Genomic DNA, 20769 nt, shown 5'->3' with positions numbered 1-20769 from the left:
GTCCAGCGCAATAGCAAAAGTTTCACCGAAACGGCTAAGAGAGGATGACCAAGAGTCAGTTAAGAAGGCTAGGAGATCACCAGTAGAACACCCCTTGCGGAACCCATACTGGCGATCAGATAGAAGGTCAGAAGTGGAAAGGTGCTTTTGAATCTTCCGGTTAAGGATTGATTCAAAAGCTTTAGATAGACAAGAAAGTAAAGCTATAGGACGGTAGTTTGAGGGATTGGAGCGGTCACCCTTCTTAGGCACAGGCTGTATGAAGGCATACTTCCAGCAAGAAGGAAAGGTAGATGTTGACAGGCAGAGGCGAAAGAGTTTGACCAGGCAGGGTGACAGCACGGAGGCACAGTTTTTAAGGACAATAGGAGGCACTCCATCAGGTCCATAAGCCTTCTGAGGATTGAGGCCAGAGAGGGCATAGAAAACATCATTTGTAAGAATCTTTATAACAGGCATAAAGGAGTCATAGCTGGGATGAGTCGGACGAATATGCCAAGAATCGTCCAGATTGGAATTTTAGACAAAGTTTGAGATACCAGTTCAGCCATAGAGATAGATGAGACGGCAGTGTTGCCGTCAGGACTGAGGAGTGGAGGGAAAGATGAAGAAGTGAAGTTGGAGGAGATGTTTTTGGCTAGATGCCAGAAGTCACGGGAAGAGTTAGAGAAAGCAAGGTTTTGACATTTTCTATTAATGATAGAATTTTTGGTTAGTCGGAGAATAGATTTGGCACGATTTCGGGCAGAAATGTAAAGTTCATAATTAGCATTAGTTTGAAGGCTCTGGTACCTTTTGTGAGCTACCTCTATATCATTGACAGCACGAGAACTAGCGTAATTAAACCAAGGCTTTTTAGCGTGAGGAGTAGAGAAAGAACGAGGAATGTATGCCTCCATTCCAGAGACAATCACCTCTGTGATGCGCTGAGCACACACAGAGGGGTCTCTATCCTGGAAGCAATAATCATTCCACGGGAAATCGGAAAAGTACATCCTCAGGTCGTCCCACCGAGCTGAAGCAAAATGCCAGAAGCATCGCCTCTTCGGTGGGTCCAGAGGGTGTACAGGAGCGATAGGACAGGATGCAGAAATAAGATTGTGATCGGAGGAGCCCAACGGAGAGAACAGTTTGACAGAATAAGCAGAAGGGTTTGAGGTAAGGAAGAGGTCTAGAATGTTGGGCCGATCTCCAAGACGGTGATTACTCATTCCATCCATTCTACTCACACCACAAGCACTCCTCAAATAACTCATTTCCACTGCCTGCACTCAAGACCTCTGATTTTCATTCCAGGCCCATGTTTCACTTGCATATGTGAGGGTTGGTACTATTATTGTATTTCTCAAATCCCTCTTTACCTCCATGCTCACACTTCTGCCATTCATGATTCATCCCAAAGACCCCACCACCCTTCTTCCTTGCAATGCCCTTTCTCTTATCTCTCCCTCCGTACCACCATGCTTACACATAACTGATCCAAGGTACTTAAACTCATTAACCTCCTCCATTTCTTCACCATTCAAATTTATTTTGCATTCTTTTTCACATTCAATTTCCACTCTATAATGGCATACAAAATCTACAACCTCACTTCTACTTCGCTCACAAACCATCACTTTACTTTTGTTGACATTTACTTTCAGCTTTCTCCTTTTACACTATAAAAAAGACTGACCAGATTTTGTAAGTCACTTTCATTTTCTGCAAAGAGCACCGTGTCATCAGCAAATAGTATCGAATTCAGTACCCACTTCCTTCCCTCGGCGAACATTCTTATTCCAACTTCTCCAACTTTGCCCTTTATTTCTCTAATGACACCATCCATATAAATATTGTATAACCATGGTGACATGACACACCCCTGCCTTAAGCCCACTTTTATCTCAAAATGCTCACTTGTTTCTCCAGTAATTTTGACACATGCAGATGCATCCTCCTAGAAAGACTTTATTGCATAAGGTAACTATATATTGTTATGCCGGACGTGTTACTTGGGTTCCGTGTCGCCGTCAGGAGACTCCGTGGGAGGGAGATATGTAAACACTTTGCACAGCTTCTGTAGTTTAATATTCTTCCTTAGTAGTACACTTCACTCTGACTCTTCACTTACTACTAGCTTACTATGACTGGGACTGGACTCCTCTTGCCCTCTTCTCCTATATATATCCAGAACAGTACAGTCTAGAATGTTTCAGTATATTTTAGATCATACAAGAACATGTAGCAAAAGTATGTGCGAGCTGGCAACACTTCCCGTCTGGCGCCTGGCCGCGCCCCGCGGGGCGCGGACGAGGCTTTGCTCCCCGCCCCCCTGCTCGCTCTTCCCGAAGCCTTCTAGAGCCCCATGGACGCCGGAGGAAGCTTCAAGCACAACACTATCCCCCCCTCTTAATTGTGATCGTCCCGATCACACACTTAACTATATACAAACATAAGAGAATTAATCAAAAACATAATAATCGTCGTATCGCTGTGGACGCCTGCGTTGTCTCTGTCTTCTACTCGATTTCTCCTGCGCGGCCATCTCCTGGTGCGCCTCGTCGTCGTCCGCTTCTTGGGGTGTCCCTGGAACATCTGCCGATGCCGGGAGGTTATCTCCCTCGGCTGAAAGGTCTAGAAGGCCTATGTCGTCGTCGACCTCCTCTCGGTCCTGGACGTCCCTTGCGTTTTCGTCGGCTGCTGGTTGTCTGTAGTTGTTCCAGGTGTAGTTTCCCCGGACCGTGGTACCTCCATAAGCGGTTGACGTGGACAACTTTCGGCTTGGTCCTTTCCGTTCTCCGGATTCGGTAAGTCGCGTCGGAGAGGCGTTCTAGCACAGTAAAAGGGCCTTCCCAGGGGCTCTGTAACTTCGGAGACTGTCCTTTCTTCCTCTGCGGGTTGTAAAGCCAGACTTGGTCTCCTTCCTTGAAGTCAACGTGGCTTGCCCTTATATTGTAACCGCGCTTCATGGCCTCCCCGGAGAACTTCAAGGCACCACGGACTTGATGGTGCACCTCTTCCAGCCGTTCCTCTAGTTGACGGGCAAAACTGGAGGCGTCCCTTGGAAGGCTTTCCCCAGGAGGCCTTCCTGTCAGTAGGTCCACCGGCAATCGCAGCTCACGTCCAAACATCAGCTTTGCCGGTGAATACCCCGTAGTCTCGTGGGCGGCAGACCTGTAGTCCATGAGAAGCGCAGGCAGCTTCTGATCCCATGAAGACTGATCATTGTTGCACTGCTTGGCCAACTCCTGGCCCAACGTCCAATTAAACCTCTCCACCATTCCATCTGACTGTGGGTGCAGAGGGGTGGTCCGGGTCTTCTTGATACCCAGAAGCTTGCAGCACTCAGCAAGGACTGTTGACTCAAAATTCCTTCCCTGGTCAGAATGGAGCTCGTTAGGCACACCGAAGCGACAGAAGAACTCCTCCACCAAAACCTTGGCGATGGTACATAGTGGCTTCCTGGTCAGGGATGGCGTAGGCTTCCGGCCACTTGGTGAAGTAATCCATTGTAACGCAGATGTACCTATTTCCGTTCGTCGTAAGAGGCAAGGGTCCTGCTATATCCACTGCCACCCGTTCCATGGGGGATCCAACCTGGTATAGTTGCAATGGGGCACGGTGACGCTTCTTGGGGCCCTTCTTTGCACAGCACACCTCACACGCGTGACACCATTCTTCCACGTCCTTCCTCATGCCAACCCAGTAGAGCCTTTGGCGCAGGCGACTCAGTATCTTCTTTACCCCAAGGTGTCCGCTGGTGATGCTGTCGTGCATTTCTTTCAAGACGCCTTCCCGGGACTTCACAGGTAGCACCGTGGACCAGTAGTGGTCAAGACCATCATAAGAGACCCAGCGTCGCTGCAACACCCCGTCGTCTATCCGAAGAGTGTCCCACTGAGTCCAGTAATTCTTGGTGGTAGGGCTTTCTCTCGAGATTACTTTCCACCCAGGTCGCGTTGACGACTGACTCAGCCACTCCATAATTGGTCTCAGATCTCGGTTCTCCCACTGCAGTTTTCCCAAGTCTTCCCATGGCACCTCCGCTGTCTGTTCCACTGTAGTGCGGCGGCACATATTCTGGACGCTTTCCCTCTGGAGGCAATGTTGACACTGGTAGGCAGGGGCGCCGGCTCAAGCTGTCCGCGTTACCCCAGATCGGTGCACAATAGTGTAGTGATGCTGCTCTAGTTTACCTATCCAGCGAGCAAGCTGGCCCTCAGGGTTTTTCAGTGACTTCAACCACCGCAATGCAGCGTGATCCGTGCGGATGGTGAAAGTTGCACCGTACAGGTAAGCATGGAAAAAGTCAAGGCTCCTGACTACTGCCAGGAGTTCTTTCCGGGTCACGCAATAGTTTTTCTCGGCTGGGGTGAGCTTCTTGCTGAAGTAGGCCACAACCCGTTCCATGTCGGCACATGCCTGGGACAGCACTCCACCAATCCCCTCATCACTGGCATCACAATCCGGTATAAAAGGCTTAGAGGGGTCTGGGTAGGTGAGTACGGGCGAGCTGATGAGGGCCTCCTTGAGCTTCTCAAAGGCAACCTGAGTTTCCGCTGTCCACTCAAACTTGCGCCCCTTCTTCGTCAGGAGGTGCAGTGGTGCAGCAATCGTAGCGAAGCCTTTCACAAACCTGCGGTAGTATGAGCACAACCCGAGGAAGCTCCGCAGCTCCTTCACGTTGGTGGGTGTCGGCCAGTCCCTTACCGCAGCCACCTTCTCAGGATCAGTGCGTACTCCAGCCTCGCTCACGATGTGTCCCAAGTATTGGACCTCCCTTTGGAATAGGCAGCATTTCTTCGGGCTGAGCTTAAGGTGTGCAGCTCTAAACCGGGCGAAAACTTCTGATAGCCTTTCCATCTCCTGCTCGAAGGTCTGGCCAAAGACAATCACGTCGTCGAGGTAGATGAGTGCCGTCTTCCAGTGAAGTCCCTCCAGCACCCTATCCATCACCCGCTCGAACGTGGCCGGCGCGTTGCACAGGCCAAAGGGCATGACCTTAAACTGCCACAGCCCTTGACCGTAGGAGAAGGCTGTTTTCTCTTTATCCTGCTCCGACATTTTGACTTGGTGATATCCAGACTTCACATCTAGTGTTGAAAACCACTTGGAGCCCACCAAAGCGTCGAGCGTGTCGTCGATCCGTGGGAGTGGGTATGAATCCTTGATGGTGAGATCGTTGAGGGCTCGGTAGTCCACGCAGCACCTGAGGGAACCGTCCTTTTTCCTGACGAGCACTACAGCAGACGCCCACGGACTGCTGGACCGCTCGATTAACCCCTGTTGCCGGAGATCATCCATCACCTCATCCATCTCCTTGCGACGGGCTGGTGCCATCCTTCGAGGAGCTTGCTTCACTGGGCGGTGGCTACCTGTGTCGATGTGGTGCTCTACCAGGTCCGTACACCCCAAGTCCAGGTCTCCTGTGGAAAACACATCTTCATTCCTCACGAGAATCTCCCTGAGCTGTTCCACTTGGGGCTCCTCTAGACACTTGGAGCTCTTGTCACACAGGTCGCGCAGGTAGTCGGGCAGCTCCTCCTGGGGCTTCGTCAGGGTTCTCCCGCAGACACAGGTTCTTGGTTTCTGGTCGATCTCTTGGCACAACCCCACCATGGTCCCTTGTTTTATTTTCTTTGGGCTGAAGGAGACATTGGCCACGACGACAGGCACTTCCGCTGCAGTAGGGTCTGCCAAAGTACTGCCTACAATCACCCCGTTTTCTACCGGACATCGACTTCCACTCTCTACCACACACAGACTAGCCGGGGGGGCACCCGTAATTTGACATGGTAACAGCATCTCTGACCTCGGAGGAATAATGGTGGTGTGCTTGACCGTCACTGGCAGGTCTTCCTTGTTCACAGTCGTCAGTGGCACCCTCCTTCCTCCTACAGTCAGCTGCTTAGCGCGGAAGTCCAGTTCGCACCTGTGGGAGACAAGATAATCCATACCTAGGATGCAGGGGTCGTCCATGTCAGCCACGTACACAGAGAGGGACTCTTCCTTTTCTCCGAGCTCAAACTTCACGTCCACTGGGCCTCTGAGCTCTGCATAGTGTCCAGTGACTCCGCACAGTCGATGCGACGTCTTAGGAAGCCGACGATGACTCACCACGTCAGGCCGCACAAATGTGCGTTCCGAGCCTGTGTCGACGACCACAGGCCACAACACTCCGTCAACCTTGCCCTCCACTTGGCAGCTCGTCATGGTGGTTCTCCTGCACACTGATATCTTCGGGGCATGTACAGGACAGACTGGTCGTTGCTCCCGTGAACCAGTCCTTCTTAGTTTCCCGAGTGGTGGTCCCTCGTTGGGGGCACATTTTTCCGACACTCATTCTTCCAGTGCCCCTTTTCTCCACAGGTCCAGCACTTGGGTCCTTCCCTGGGCTTCTTAGCGCCACCTTCATATTCCTTCTTCCTCTTATAGCATTCGTTCTCCTTGTGCCCAACCTTCTCGCAGTACCAGCACGTTCCTTGGAACCTGTCTGTGTCGCTGACAGCGCCCTTTCGTGCCCTAAAGCCAGAAGTCGAGTCGTCCCTGAAACTTGATAAGCTAGACCTAACAAAGGACTCAAACTCCATGGCACGTGCCAGAGCTTCCTGCATTGATGTTGGCTTAGCTTGGTTCACTTGTATCTTCAGCTGAGGGCTGTCCAGGGCATCGATGAATTGATCACGCAGCAAAACCGTCAGCAGGTCAGGGGTGGCACCTGGGAATGCCTTGTGCGCCATGCTCTCAAGGTCCTGAGCGAGTTCCTGAAGAGACTCGCCGCGCCTCCTGTTGCGGGTTCTGAACCTAACCCTGAAGAGCTCGTTCTGGTGCTTGGTCCCATATCGTTGCTCCAGCGCCTGTGCCAGCCCCCTGTAGCTGCCCTTTGTCGCATTGTCGAGCTGAGCAAGGGCCTCCAGCGCCGCCCCTTTCAGGCTAGTGGCCAGCTGCACCGCGCACTCTTGGTCATCCCATCCGTTCCGAGCTGCCAACAGCTCAAACTGAGCGCGGTAAGCCTCCCAGGAGACCTTGCCATCAAACTCCTGAGGCTTCTTTCTAACAGGTGAACCCAGCAGACTCATGGGGCTGGCGGAACTTCTTGCGGGGATAAACTCAGGCGAAACAGGGCTCAAACTACCCCGGATTTGCGTAGGAGAAGCATCTTGGGTACAACTAGCCCCTGCAGGCACTGGCTGTCCGTTTCCAGCCAAGCAGTCTTCAAGGGCCTTCACTCTGTCACTTACGTCACAAACTGCCTGTTCAGTACGATTCACCTTTCCCTGCACTTCTAATATTTCTTTGTGTGTCGTCTCCCGTACCACCTCCATCTCTTGTTGAAGATTTGTGTGTTCTTTCTCCACTTCTATCAGGCGTTGTCCTAACTTCGTGGTCACATCAGTCATTTCTCTTCGTACTGACTCACTTCCATCTTGTACTACTTGTAGCTGTTGCTGTAATCCCGTGAAGCGATCTTCTAGCTGTTCTTTGAGTTCTTGGAGTGTTTCTTCTTGTTGTTGCTGTGCTCTTTCTTGTTGTTCTTTGAGTTCTTGGAGTGTTCCTTCTTGTTGTTGCTGTGCTCTTTCTTGTTGTTCTTTGAGTTCTTGGAGTGTTCCTTCTTGTTGTTGCTGTGCTCTTTCTTTCTGTTCTTTGAGTTCTTGGAGTGTTCTTTCTTGTTGTTGCTGTGCTCTTTCTTGTTGTTCTTTGAGTTCTTGGTGTGCTCTTTCTTGTTTCTCCCCCTGTAGTCTCAAAGCTTCCAAGAGTTCAGTCAACACGTCGTCCCTCTGGGCAGCTTGGGAACGAGTCTCCATGGCGAAAAAACAAATGCCTACACTCCTGACACCAGTGTTATGCCGGACGTGTTACTTGGGTTCCGTGTCGCCGTCAGGAGACTCCGTGGGAGGGAGATATGTAAACACTTTGCACAGCTTCTGTAGTTTAATATTCTTCCTTAGTAGTACACTTCACTCTGATTCTTCACTTACTACTAGCTTACTATGACTGGGACTGGACTCCTCTCGCCCTCTTCTCCTATATATATCCAGAACAGTACAGTCTAGAATGTTACAGTATATTTTAGATCATACAAGAACATGTAGCAAAAGTATGTGCGAGTTGGCAACACTTCCCGCCTGGCGCCTGGCCGCGCCCATGGATATGGACGAGGCTTTGCTCCCCGCCCCCTTGCTCGCTCTTCCCGGAGCCTTCTAGAGCCCCATGGACGCCGGAGGAAGCTTCCAGCACAACAATATTTTAAACTCAAGTGTTGGATGACATACTGTGCGAAAGTTTTTATATCTGTTTAGATTTGTGACAATATATTTTTGTATTTTGATGGATATGAATATTCAGTATTAGGTGCATCTTTTCATCACTCTGAATTACATGTGCAAGCATATATCCTTGTTGAACATTTATACACTCATGTAAATGAAGACTACATAAATATACTCCACATAAAAAGTTGCTCCTCCAGGTGCATGATCATTTTCACAGTAATGGCCTTTAGATTCTGTGACAAAGTTAAGAGGAAACAAAGAAAATGAGTTGAGGAAGATGCACTTTTATTTTCTATGTGTGTGTGTGTGTGTGTGTGTGTGTGTGTGTGTGTGTGTGTGTGTGTGTGTGTGTGTGTGTGTGTGTAAAACTTCACGGTAAAAAATAAATTTCATCCCTTCCAGACTGGCGGAGATATTGCTTCCTCATCCTGGAACAAGAAGCAGAAGGAACAGGATTATTCCGAGGATGAGGAGGATGAGGGTTTAGCGGGCTGGGCGGATGATGATGAGGCCAAGTAGGTGGAGGCTGTGGTTGAGGACGAAGGCTTTGGGGAGGAAGAACCAAAAGAAAACTCATAGGTAAAACTACAGCTCATTAACAGGGAATGCTTGCCAGGTCATGCAGAAAAGCATGCAGGTTTAGGATCTGTGCTTAAAAAAGTGATGCGACGGAAACCAGCTGAGTATTAAGGAGTTGAAGGGAAATAAGTGCAAGAAAAGGTGTACATACTCCATAGTTCACTTAATTCTGATTTTCGGATGTGTAATTTTACATTATTGTTATAATTTTATGCTAATGTGATGCAGAATTTTCTCAGGAAGATGATGGTGGTCTCAGTTTTTCGTAAAAATGAATGTTGGGGTCAGGAAACAGGGTGAGAGTGAGGTGTGTGAAGTCGTCGGTTTGGGCAGACAACGACGATGGGGCGGGGCCAAGGGTGAAGGCTATAGGAGTTGCCAACGAGTGATTTCCTCCCGCCTGTATGACGATACCTTCTCTCTACCTACTCGTCTTGGATGTAAGCGCTTTCTGAATCTGCCCCCAGGGTGGCAACACTGCAGCAGAAAATGCATAACTGGCAACTTTGGCCCGCGGGTAGCAGCCACGTACTGATCTTGGGCTTTCTCAAAACCTACATTAGAGGTTTTTGCAGCTTCATAATGATCATTACTCAACACTTCGCTTTCTGAACTGTGAGCACATGACTCATATAACTGTTGGTTAGTGTCATACAAGTCAACATCTGGGTTTACTGAGGAATTTTGAAGGAAATCTACATGTGCTGACATACGAAATTTCAGTCGCCTCCGTTTTGACCAGTAAGATTCTTCTGCCATGTCTTGGCATCTACCTTGAACTTCTCTGGCACTAGAATGAACAATAGGCCAGTCAATAGGGGATTGAATAAGGAAAAAATTCATGGAAAGCTGGAACAAGCTTCATTATCTTTGTAATAGGGTACTTAATAACATATTAATTTTGCACCCCTCTACCGTCCCGGATTTGGCCGCCATCTTGGAAAAATGGTGGCGAAAAATAGTTTTTTGCAAATATCTCGCTTGGGACTCACTTTACCAGAAAATATGTCAATACATAAAATAATCTACGCAAAATTTCCTATAATTACTCTTCTATGCATATTTTTGATATGTCACACCGTTTTCGTGCCAAGCCTATGAAAAAGTTTGCGGCTTGTTATGCCTATACCCCCAATCTCCAAAATTTGTCTCAAGGGTGTATTTCCTCTTTTTGTTTCTGGCTTAGGACAGACCGTGAATGCTCACTGGCAGAGTTACAACCCTTGCACCCAACCATCCACCCAAATTATGAAGTTATCCATTTAAACAATGCTTTACCAGTTCTTGCTGCACAATTAGAAGTATTGATTTCCAGGATAGCATTGGTTTTCTCGTCATGGGTAGTATAGCGAACCACATTTTTCTTCATAGGAAAGTAATGACAAGTAGTTTGGTTCTTTTGTAGAATGGCTGTAAGATAAGATAACAGCCTGGCATGTATCTATCTATCTCTTGTCTGACACCTTCATCCCTTGCAGGTGGTTATGAACCAACCTCCCAGGGAGGTTTGTTCACTGTTTTTTTTAACTGTATTTGCTTTTTATTAGGAGTGGGTCGCTGGCCCTCCTATAATATATTCTGATTATTCTATTCCATGAGTTTCTTCACTCTCTGACATCAAGAAGTTTTCTAATGTGGCATCAAGGGGATCGTCACAGTCCTCTTCATCATCAATTACATCAGAGTTTGAACATGACAGCCCCTTGCAAGAAACACATATCACAGAGCATTTTAATCCTGCCTTTCTACAGCTGCAGGTGGCAGTCATGCAACCTTTAGCACATTTGCATGACACAATGTTGAGTAGGTCTGGTGGAGCTGGGTCTTTATCAGTAGTGACTGGAACCAATCCTTTTGTAGTTGCATTCCAACCCCAATTTGTTGGAGACAAGTCATTTCCCAACCACTTCTGCACTTGGTGATATGTACGTAAGGAATGAAATCGAGCAGCTGCATCTGTAGGAGGCAGAGAAGCCAAAGTGAATTTACTCTTAATGAGTGACTGAGCATAGCACACATATCTCAAATCAGAAAGGGATTCACATTCATTATGCCCATATAAGTGAAGAATGAAATTCTTTCCTGCTTCAGCAATCTTTGCAGATTCAGCAGATGGTTCTTTAAAGACAGCAACAAGATCTTTTAATTCTTCATGTTTTTCCATAAGCCTTATGAACTTCAGTTTTCCCTGTCTAAAAAGGCAGCAGTAGGGTCGGACCCACTAAATGCATGTAAGAAGAGAATGTTGTCCTTGATGACTGATCCATATTTCATGGAGGTTGGTGTGTACAGCTTGCTTTCTGTATTTCCTCTGCCTGGTTTTAAGATGTATATATTTGTCCTTGATCCAACCAAGGCTGTAAGGATGATTAAGAGGTCTACATCTTCTCCTACGATTGTTACTGATTCAGCCATGGTAGATTCTTCAATAGCAGTAGCAACAATCAATCTGTCTGCATCTTCAGTAGCCTGTTTTACTGTATAACCCTCATTGATCAGTCTAGTGGTGAGCATTGTAATAAGCCGGCTCTTATTTCTCTCATTTGAAAGAAACCTGGTTTGACTTGTTGTTACGGGCATTGTTTCATCAAACATTGTGTCTGTGGTAGAACAAATCATTCGCCGAGCACGCTCAGCACATTTTGTACTTTTGTCTGCTAGATTTTCTGGATATCCATCATATATAACAATGGCATTTCTCTTGTAGTGGTTCTTTACATATTCAGTGTACCTCTTTAGAATGGCTGAAATCATCTCTCCTTTTAGCCAAACAACTCGATGCATCAGAAATCCTCCATCAATAACAAAAACCGTATCTCCAACAATTCCTGTGTCACTAAGAGGTGCAAATAGTTCATACATCACGGATTTCTTGGTTTTGCGCATTCCTATCTCATCAAAGATGGACAAGGGATATGGAGCTACTAAAAGTAGTTCATACTCAAAGTTAAGTTTGAATAGTTCATGTGAGTTCTTGGTGAATGAAATTCTTCTAAATAACATCTCACTTTCAACTGGACATACAACATTTCGTATTTTTACTCCTGTCATGGCAGCTCCTATGGGTTTGACTCTATTCCTCCGTGCAAATTTGACTTTTGCAAAGTTACTGCCAACAATATTTGACATTGAAACTACTCCAGCATCAAAAGCATTATGAGGATTTGTTTCTGTATCTCCCGTTACTCCTGTGCTTATCGACATAATGCCATCAAAATCTGGAAATGGTGGGTGGGATAAGAACCATCCTACAAAGTGCTGAAGATCTTCATTATCTCTTGAAATGCGAGCCTTTCTGGCATCTGCATGCTGCTCTCCTGTATTGTAAGCAACATCACAATACTCCTCAATTATCTCTGTGATCCTCAAATTGATAGGCATTCCAAGAACCCATCTGGTTAGCAGAGTCTGACATTCCTCTACCATGGGTCAGTCCACCAGAACTCTTCATGGAACGCATCAAAGTCTGTTCAATGGTCATGTCAGACCAGATGCCGGACCAAAATTTTTCCGACCTTCTTATTGTAAAATAACCCTTTTGAACATAATCTTCATATTCCTTTGGGGTTATGTAGTCCTTAAGGTCTAACATGTAGGAAAAAATTTAAATTCAAATATTATCGTACTCCTAGCACCAAAACGGTGCAATAAATAGAAAAAATGAATAATGGAGATTTTATAGGAAATTTTATGAAGATTATTTTTTGTATCAGTAAACTTTCAACTAAATTCAGTCCTAAGCGAGATATTTGCAAAAAACTGTTTTTCGCCGCCATTTTTCCAAGATGGCGGCCAAATCCGTGGCGGTAGAGGGGTGCAAAATTAATATGTTATTAAGTACCCTATTACAAAGATAATGAAGCTTGTTCCAGCTTTCCATGAATTTTTTCCTTATTCGGCCTTTTTTCCTCCCCTATTGACTGGCCTACAAATGGAGAGAGAGAGAGAGAGAGAGAGAGAGAGAGAGAGAGAGAGAGAGAGAGAGAGAGAGAGAGAGAGAGAGAGTGTTCAACCTAGCTATACTCTCTAAAGACAGTCAATCATTCCTTCCAAAGGAAATCACATCCACGCAATACACACACCATTGACTCTCCGTCACGCAGATGATGAGTGAAGGCACGAGAGTTTCTGGAAGGCTGCAGCAGCCCCCTCGCCACCCGTGTGGGCCTGACCAGGAGTGGCTTACGCCTGTTCCGGCAGGTGTCTACTTGCCTACTCCCAGGATGCTGGCTTCGCACATGACGTATTATGCACTGTCGTTCTTGATTTTTTTCTGCAGATTACATTTTAATGTGACGTGTTAACTCAGGTACACAGGGAACAGTCCCTGGCGCGAGATGAACCGTGGGTGTTTGTTGTTATTGTTGTTGTGGCGGGAACGTGAGCCAGGGGTCCGTTTCACTGATTTTTTTTATTTTTTTATTTTTATTTTTAGGCCAATTTTTATTATTTAATTATACGTTAGTTGGGGTTGTTCCGAGATGGGTCTGTGCACATTTCAGCGGAATTCGAAGAATAGTTTACAGTTTTTACATTTTTTGTAGTTTTTCCACCCTAAAAAAATCAAAACTAGTAAAGTTTTTATCCAATTTACATGATTTTCTAACACTGTATACCCAGCAGGTCCTGTGCTGCAGCTGCTGCACGGGGACGTGCTGTGCAGGCAGCCACCAACTTGTGTGCTTGGTGTCCTGTGTGTCTCGTGGCTCTGGTGTCCGCTGGCCTTCTCACGCCTGGCCAGCAGCCCAGCAGGCTCAGCCCCCTTGAGAGGTGCAGAACAGCACCGGCTGTCCTCAGCAAGCTGCGGCTCCAGAGGCTGTGGCTCCGTGGTCTCCCCAGCCCCGCACAGCACTGAACAGGCAACCGCAACTTGCCCTGAAGGTGTCAGCCTCTGTTGGTGCAGGATGCCCAGGTCACCACACCTTGCCTCTCAAGTCAAAGGTCACCCACAGACTCTGGTATTTATCTATGAAAACAACTAGTACAATTATAGAACTCCTTCACCCATTTTCTTATTGCATTATTTTGACAAAGGTCATTCTTAAGCCTGATAATTGGATCCTTCACTGAGCTCAACCTGCCATCTGGTGGCCCTCACCTGGTTTACTCACCTGGTGAGCTTCCCGACCCCGCAATCCACATGATGAGGAGGGGATACTAGAAAGCAAGCAATCTGCAGATGTTCCAGCTCTCAACATATAATTACATACACAAAAACAAGTACCAATGAAAGAGCTGGATAGTGCATCATATGCAGTCAACTTGTAATAGCATTTATAAGATTAGATGAAGAGCTATAGTCCACTTAATGATATTCTAAAAGTTTGTCCCCAAGATGATGAGCTAGTGCTGATTTAAATAGAGATAGAGACTGGAGGGTGACTAGGGATTCAGGGGGGAAATTCCACAAAGGAATTCCTCTGACACTGAAGGACCTCTTCCTTAGTTCAAGCTGGGTCCAAACATGTGCTATTTTGTACAAGTGGCCTCTGTTGTGTAAATCAGGAGTTAGAACAAAAAGGTCTGAAGGGGGGTAAAATTCTAGTGTTTGCCCATACTCCCCCTCCCCCCCATACAAGCCTGGGGACCTAGTGGGAACACGGGGTTTCGGGTGGGGGACACGAAATCCGTCACAATTGTGTATTTTTTAGTGTAGGGGGGGATAAAAACCCTAGATCTAGGGAATTTCCCTAAATTTAGGGATTTTTTCCCTCCCACCACCACTATAATAAGCGTTTGCGACGAATTTAGTGCTTCCCATACGGAAACCACGCACTCACTGGTAGTGAACCCACCAAACGATGCTCACCTCACCATCTGGCGTGGCGCCAGAGGCCATCTGCGCTCACATAAACCACCTACACCACACTCATGCCCTCTCTCTCTTGTAGGTTGTCACCTCATCGCAAGGTTTCTGTCCTCCACAGTGTATCTTCATTGTTTATCACTGACACAAGCAAAACCACTGGCTAGTCGTGATACGTCCAATACCGTGCCTTAAACAGTACTGCGGATGCTAGAGCAAGTGAAGGCTCTCGAACCTCCTGCCCGAGCTGTTCGAACACATGAATCCTTACTGACCGCATTTTGATGTGGTCCAACATGAGTGTCTGCAAGAGAGCGGTGCAGCCAATCAGATGCAACCTTACCAACCTGCCTAGGAGCCAGGAATCTAGCTTAACCCGCAAAGGCCGATGATACCCCCCGCGTCTACCCCCCCACAGCCGCATTATTTGTCTTAAAATCAACTCTTGCAGAATGACCTGGAAGCAATTTTAGCTGTTAGTATACATATAGATACATCAGCATGTAAAATATTTTTGCTTAGCTCACCCTGGTTGCTTCAGAATAATCGCCGGTAGTTAGAGATTGTGGTGGCGCGTGCAACCTTCTGAGCTGGGCTGGACTGCTGAGGTGTCAGACTCAGTCCGTTGTGTGCCCAGGGCCTTTTGCTGGTCTATTTTGGGCCTGTTTGTTTGTTTGTTTGTTTTTGGACCCTCTGTGATAGTGGGGCAGTCACAGTGTGATTTTTTTCAGGCGTAGGAGGACTGGCCACCTGCACTGAACCCCTGCATAACTGGCCCATGTGCATCATCTCCCGACATCGTTGCAGCCTTTTTGGTCCCCCTTGGATGTTTATGGGCACGTGCAGAAGCAGCAGCCGTTGCTACAGCTGCCGTAGCACTCGTTGTTGGCGTGGCAAAGGTGGTGGTCACTTTACCGGGGTCGGTCTATGGGACAGAGGTAGGGTGTGTGGGGGAGGTGGTGATGGTGCGGGGCAACAGTGTAGACATAAGCCTACTCCTCAAGCCAAATTAGCAGCGTTATCAATGTTGTCGCAGTTTTGATATGCGTGTAAAATAGCTGTCCCATAAGGGCTCTATCGGCCTGCGGCGACGCAGTCCCATATGGGCCCTATCGGCCTTTACAGGTTAAGTAAACCTGGTAGAGTAAGTCAATTGTCTCTATACCGTAGCTATGAAAAAAATGTGATTTCTAAATAATAGTGAAAAACTTGAGAAAATTAATTGGATGTACGCCGCATGCATATTATTTTTGGAGGTAGTTCCACGAGGGCCACCAGATGGCAGGTTGAGCTCAGTGAAGGACCCAATTCTTACCTGTCTCATGGTGCAGATCCTGCCATTGTGAATAATCTTAATCCTATCTATGTCTGTATCTATCTTTCTATATATACATTGGATATTGATATTTGCAAACTTACAGATGTATTTCTATTTAACGTGTATTGGCAGCGAGCCACAGGTCAGGTTAAGTTAGAGTTGGTACAGTTTGGTTTGGTTAAGTTAAGAATGCAGCAAACAGCTTCCTATCCTCCTCTAGGTACTTTTCAGCGAGCATCTGCAGTGCAAATATTTGATCTCACAGCCTCTCACTTTCCTAAAACTCCCATGTTCATCGCCAACACTTTTTCTCAGTTATTTTCTTCGTCCTCTCCTTTAAAACCCTTCCATACACTTTTCCTGCCACACTAAGTAGACTTATTCCCCTGTAACTATCACAATCACCTCTGCTTCCTTTCCTTTTGTACAGCGGCACAACAATAGCCTTTCTCCAGTCCTCTGTCACCTCGCCCTGTTCCCATGCTAGGTTAAATATCCTGAACATCCAATCTACAACTACACCTCCTCCTTACTTCAACATTTCTGCTGTTATGCCATCAGCTCAAGGGGCCTTTGTGACTTTTGACCTCTTCACTGCCTCCTCTACCTCACCCCTCCCCACCTCCCCCTGTGGATCTGGCTGCCCTATATTGATCTTCATTCCTTCACTATTCACTTCTGCTCTTCCTTACACACTCTCTGGGGAGGAGGTGGCCGTGCAGGCATGGTGAGCTTAAAGACCTAGCGTGGACTAGGTTCGGGTCCCCACCGAAACAAGCTGATTTTTCAAGTCATCGCCAAGTGGTGGAAGATTACCCACATGTTGTCTGGATTTTCAGTCAACCTTAACTTCAGCGACTTCAGTCAAGAGGAGCACCAGAGGGCAGCATGGGCCAAGCAAGAGTCACTCACCATGGCAGCCACTATAAATAAAATTCGCTTGCGCCACTGATGGGCTGGGGTCGTCCAGAAGGCCCCTCAAGAATGACTACCAGCACTACAAGCAGTGGAAAAAAAAAATCATTACAGTTTTAAAGTGCTGCTTCCATATGTCCCTTATCTCCTCATCCCCTCTCACTAGCACTCCATCTCTCCTCTTCATCCTACAAATGTCACTTTTCTCCCCCATTTCTCTTGTAGCATCATTCCCAGAAAAGTTTTTTGTTCTGGTACTTTGCTAATATTTTCCTTCCAAAATCCTCATTGTCATGACCTAGGCTGGTCTTATGTTAGGTAGGACGTACTACAAGTAACGTAGCCAGTTAATACGACCCAGTATGTGATAGACAAGTTCAATCTTGCTATCCTGGGCCAAACCTAAGCCGACTTCACACCCACGTTGTGCTTAGAGGAGGATCAACCAAAAAATCACAGTAACAAAATAAACTCTATATTGATACTTAAATATTTACATTACAAATTCCACTTTACACTTATAGAACACACACAATATATCACCACGTTCCCCAGACCAACACAACACACACAAGTACACACCTTCCCTCTCTACTCTCTCTCCCTCTAATCTCATCACACCAAAGTAGTACAACCACCAAAGTCTTCACACACCACTTTCTGTACACACACCCTGTCTCCTGCACCCTCCAGTACATTAACACCACAACTCTCCACAACATCTCCACTAACCCATCTCCAACTCTCACAGCTCACCCACACACGTGACTCCAAGACCTCCATCTTACCCGTCTGGGCCAGTATACATAAACCTTTTCTGTTAGCCTTAACAATTTCTGCTAGTTAGCAGTGAGACGCTAACAGAAAGCAAAACTTGGCAACTGTTGGCTAGCAAACAGCTGTTTGTTAAGTCTCGGCTCAGGGGTGCCAACTGTACTATACTCTCGACGATCTCAAGTGTTTATATTCATTAATCTGCTGATTTCAATGTCAATAATAATAAAAAAACAAAAAAATGTGTTCACTGCCTGAGTCCTGTCATGAGTTTCTGCAGAATTACTGGCTGCAAAAGATGTTTTCACCTCATTTTTATCTTAGGTATTCTTTTGTCTCTCCTAAAACTTCAACTTTCTTTCACGCTGCTACAGAAGAAAACGGGAAATATTTTAGCATTCACTAACATATTGTATATATCCGCAAGGAACTATATCATAACTTTCTTCGTAAATCCAACAAACACATCTATGTATCCGCTCAAGCCTTAATCTCCTTTCATTCCCGATTAAAATGCTTTTTGGATGAAGAAAAATGGTCAACAAATAAGGGAGGAGTTACAATAAGAACATAAGCAATCCTGCTAACAGCTGTTTGCTAAGCAGTAAAAGTGCTCCCTGCCACTGTTACCCTAACAGTGCTGTTAAGGCCTCAACAAGCTTTGTGAATATCTGTTAGCGCTTAACAGAAAAATGTTAAGACTAACAGGAATATGTTAGTCTTAACAGCTGTTTGCTAGTGGTAACAAGTTTTATGTATATTGACCCTGCTCTCCAGCCCTGAAGTAATTCTCCTTCACCTCGCTTCCAGCTAACTCACCTTCCCATCCTTCATTCACGTGACGTCAAAGCACAGGTGTTCTGAGATGGGGACACCTTAAACTCTTCTTTGCTCCTCCCAGAATCCTGATGTCCTAAAGCCCTCCTCTACTTTTTCTTTCCTCCAGGTGTCCACTAATCTTTTCCTACTCTGCCCAAACACCAGGTGTTCCTTCATTGCATTCCCATTTCCTTCCCCGCCTCCATCTTCCACGTTGTCTGGCATTCCTTAACAATAACTTACACTAAAATATAACATACAGATACAAAATATAATTATGTAGGCACAAAAATACAGCGAGGCATTACATCACCCACTCTCTTTACTTTCCCTAATCAGCCTCTTTACCATCATCTTACTCTCCCTAAACTTTCTCTCCCATCTCTCTCTCGCCTCCTCTGTCACATTTCTCTGTAACTTCACCTCAACTGCCTCTTTTATCTCATCCATCAACCATGCACTCCCTTTCTTTACCTTTCCACACAGCCTATACCCGATTACTTCCTCAGTTGCCCTGATACTTGGATATTCTGGATACTTGGGGTACATTCCAGTTCCCACTGTAATTTCATTCAACGTAATATGTTTACACGGATATACTATACACTCGTGTGTGTGTGTGTGTGTGTGTGTGTGTGTGTGTGTGTGTGTACTTGCCCGAGTACTGGACACTGATGAGCTGCGGTGTGGCCGGTACAAGGAGACCACCACCTGGGTGTCCACAAACATTGGGAGCACGTGACTAAACTAAGGCCCAGTGCACACTGTAATGATGGTCACACTCAAGTCACAATTCAGTCATATATTACATTCATTTGAGTAGCAGCATGTACGCTGGCAGTCACGATCTGGTCACATATTATTACATGCACTTCAGTGGCAGCACTCACGCTGGTAGTCACAGTGTGGTCACATATTGTCACACATCAGTAGCAGAAGATGTAGAAGTAGAAGAAGTAGAAGTTGGCACCACTATAAACACTTGCCTGCGCCATGACGGGCTGGGGCTGAATACCATCCAGGCCCCTTAAGCAAGCCTATCGGTACAATAGGCAGAGACGTAAAAAAAAAAAAAAAAAAAAAAAAAAAAAGCATCCACACTGGCAGTCATGGTCTGGTCACATATTATCATATGCACTACAGTAGCAGCATCCACACTGGCAGTCATGGTCTGGTCATATATTATCATATGCACTACAGTAGCAGCATCCACACTGGCAGTCAGGGTCTGGTCACATATTATCATATGCACTACAGTAGCAGCATCCACACTGGCAGTCAGGGTCTGGTCACATATTATCATATGCACTACAGTAGCAGCATCCACACTGGCAGTCAGGGTCTGGTCACATATTATCATATGCACTACAGTAGCAGCATCCACACTGGCAGTCAGGGTCTGGTCACATATTATCATATGCACTACAGTAGCAGCATCCACACTGGTAGCTACAGTCTGGTTGTGCACCAGTAGCAATCCATTCAAAAGATATGGGGGTGCCACAGGTGGCCTCGCTCCAGTCCGTACTTGTTTAAAGGTACCAGCATTCATTCTAAAGTCAGTAATATTTACTTTCAAATTTCAGTCAAATGAGGAAACAGTGCATGGAATTCCCCTTCATCCTTCCCATCTTACAAGACTGAATGAACCCATTTACTTCATTTTCCTGTTTTTTTCTTTCTTCCACATCCAGTGTTGTGGTGATCACCACCAACTCCACTTTAATGTTTGGGTTATTTTGGCCTTAGAAAACTTTTCTTGGACTACAGTCAGTTTTTGTGTAAATGGGAATATCTACATTGTGTAGCTATTTCATTGTAGTTTGCCTTGTGTAATGTACCAGTTAATGTGTAGTCAATAAACCATCCATCTTTCTTACTGGATGTGGGTGAGCCAGGCAGTGGGGCCGTGGTGGTCGGGGGGGGCAGGGTTGCTCCACAGTAGCTGCCGTGTGCAAGCCTCAGAACAATTATCATACCAAACACATTTTTAACTCCCTCAAGGTGATTTTCATACTCCTGGTGTTGAATCGGTCAGGATTATTATAATTCCCTCAGTAGGGTTACAAAGGGGGCAGTGGGTGAGCCTCCTGGAGTGGTTTCACCAGTCAGCCCTCTGCGTGTGTGTTTCAGTGGCAGGCAGGTAACATTTTCATTATTGACGGTGTTTTCAGACACTAGTTTAACGTTAGTGGCAAGATTCTACTGTACTCTCTTAACCCTTTCATTGCTAAGCGCTCACAACGAGACTATCCCCTCAGGCGCGCTCGGGCACCCCAGCGGGGGAAGGGGATCTCTCTTAA

The 20769-nt window shown here is 46.4% G+C and overlaps 1 protein-coding gene across 3 annotated transcripts in view; it reads left to right on the top strand.

Annotated features, from left to right (window-relative positions):
* Positions 1-13161: 13161 nt before the first annotated feature.
* Positions 13162-20769, top strand: part of LOC127008543 (uncharacterized) — a 56713-nt gene continuing 49105 nt past the window's right edge. The window contains exons 1-3 of one of the 3 annotated variants that reach the window (XM_050880713.1): positions 13162-13225; positions 13458-13792; positions 15372-15539. The gene's annotated coding sequence lies outside the window, so the exon portion shown is untranslated. Of the gene's footprint in view, positions 13226-13457; positions 13793-15371; positions 15579-20769 lie in introns of all 3 variants that reach the window. The other 2 variants (XM_050880715.1, XM_050880712.1) reach the window with 2 other exon arrangements.

Source organism: Eriocheir sinensis, chromosome 38 (assembly GCF_024679095.1).
Source record: "Eriocheir sinensis breed Jianghai 21 chromosome 38, ASM2467909v1, whole genome shotgun sequence".
Taxonomy (NCBI): Eukaryota; Metazoa; Arthropoda; class Malacostraca; order Decapoda; family Varunidae; genus Eriocheir; species Eriocheir sinensis.
The sequence above is the reverse complement of the archived record's forward strand: the minus strand, read 5'-3'. Positions and strand labels throughout refer to the sequence as shown.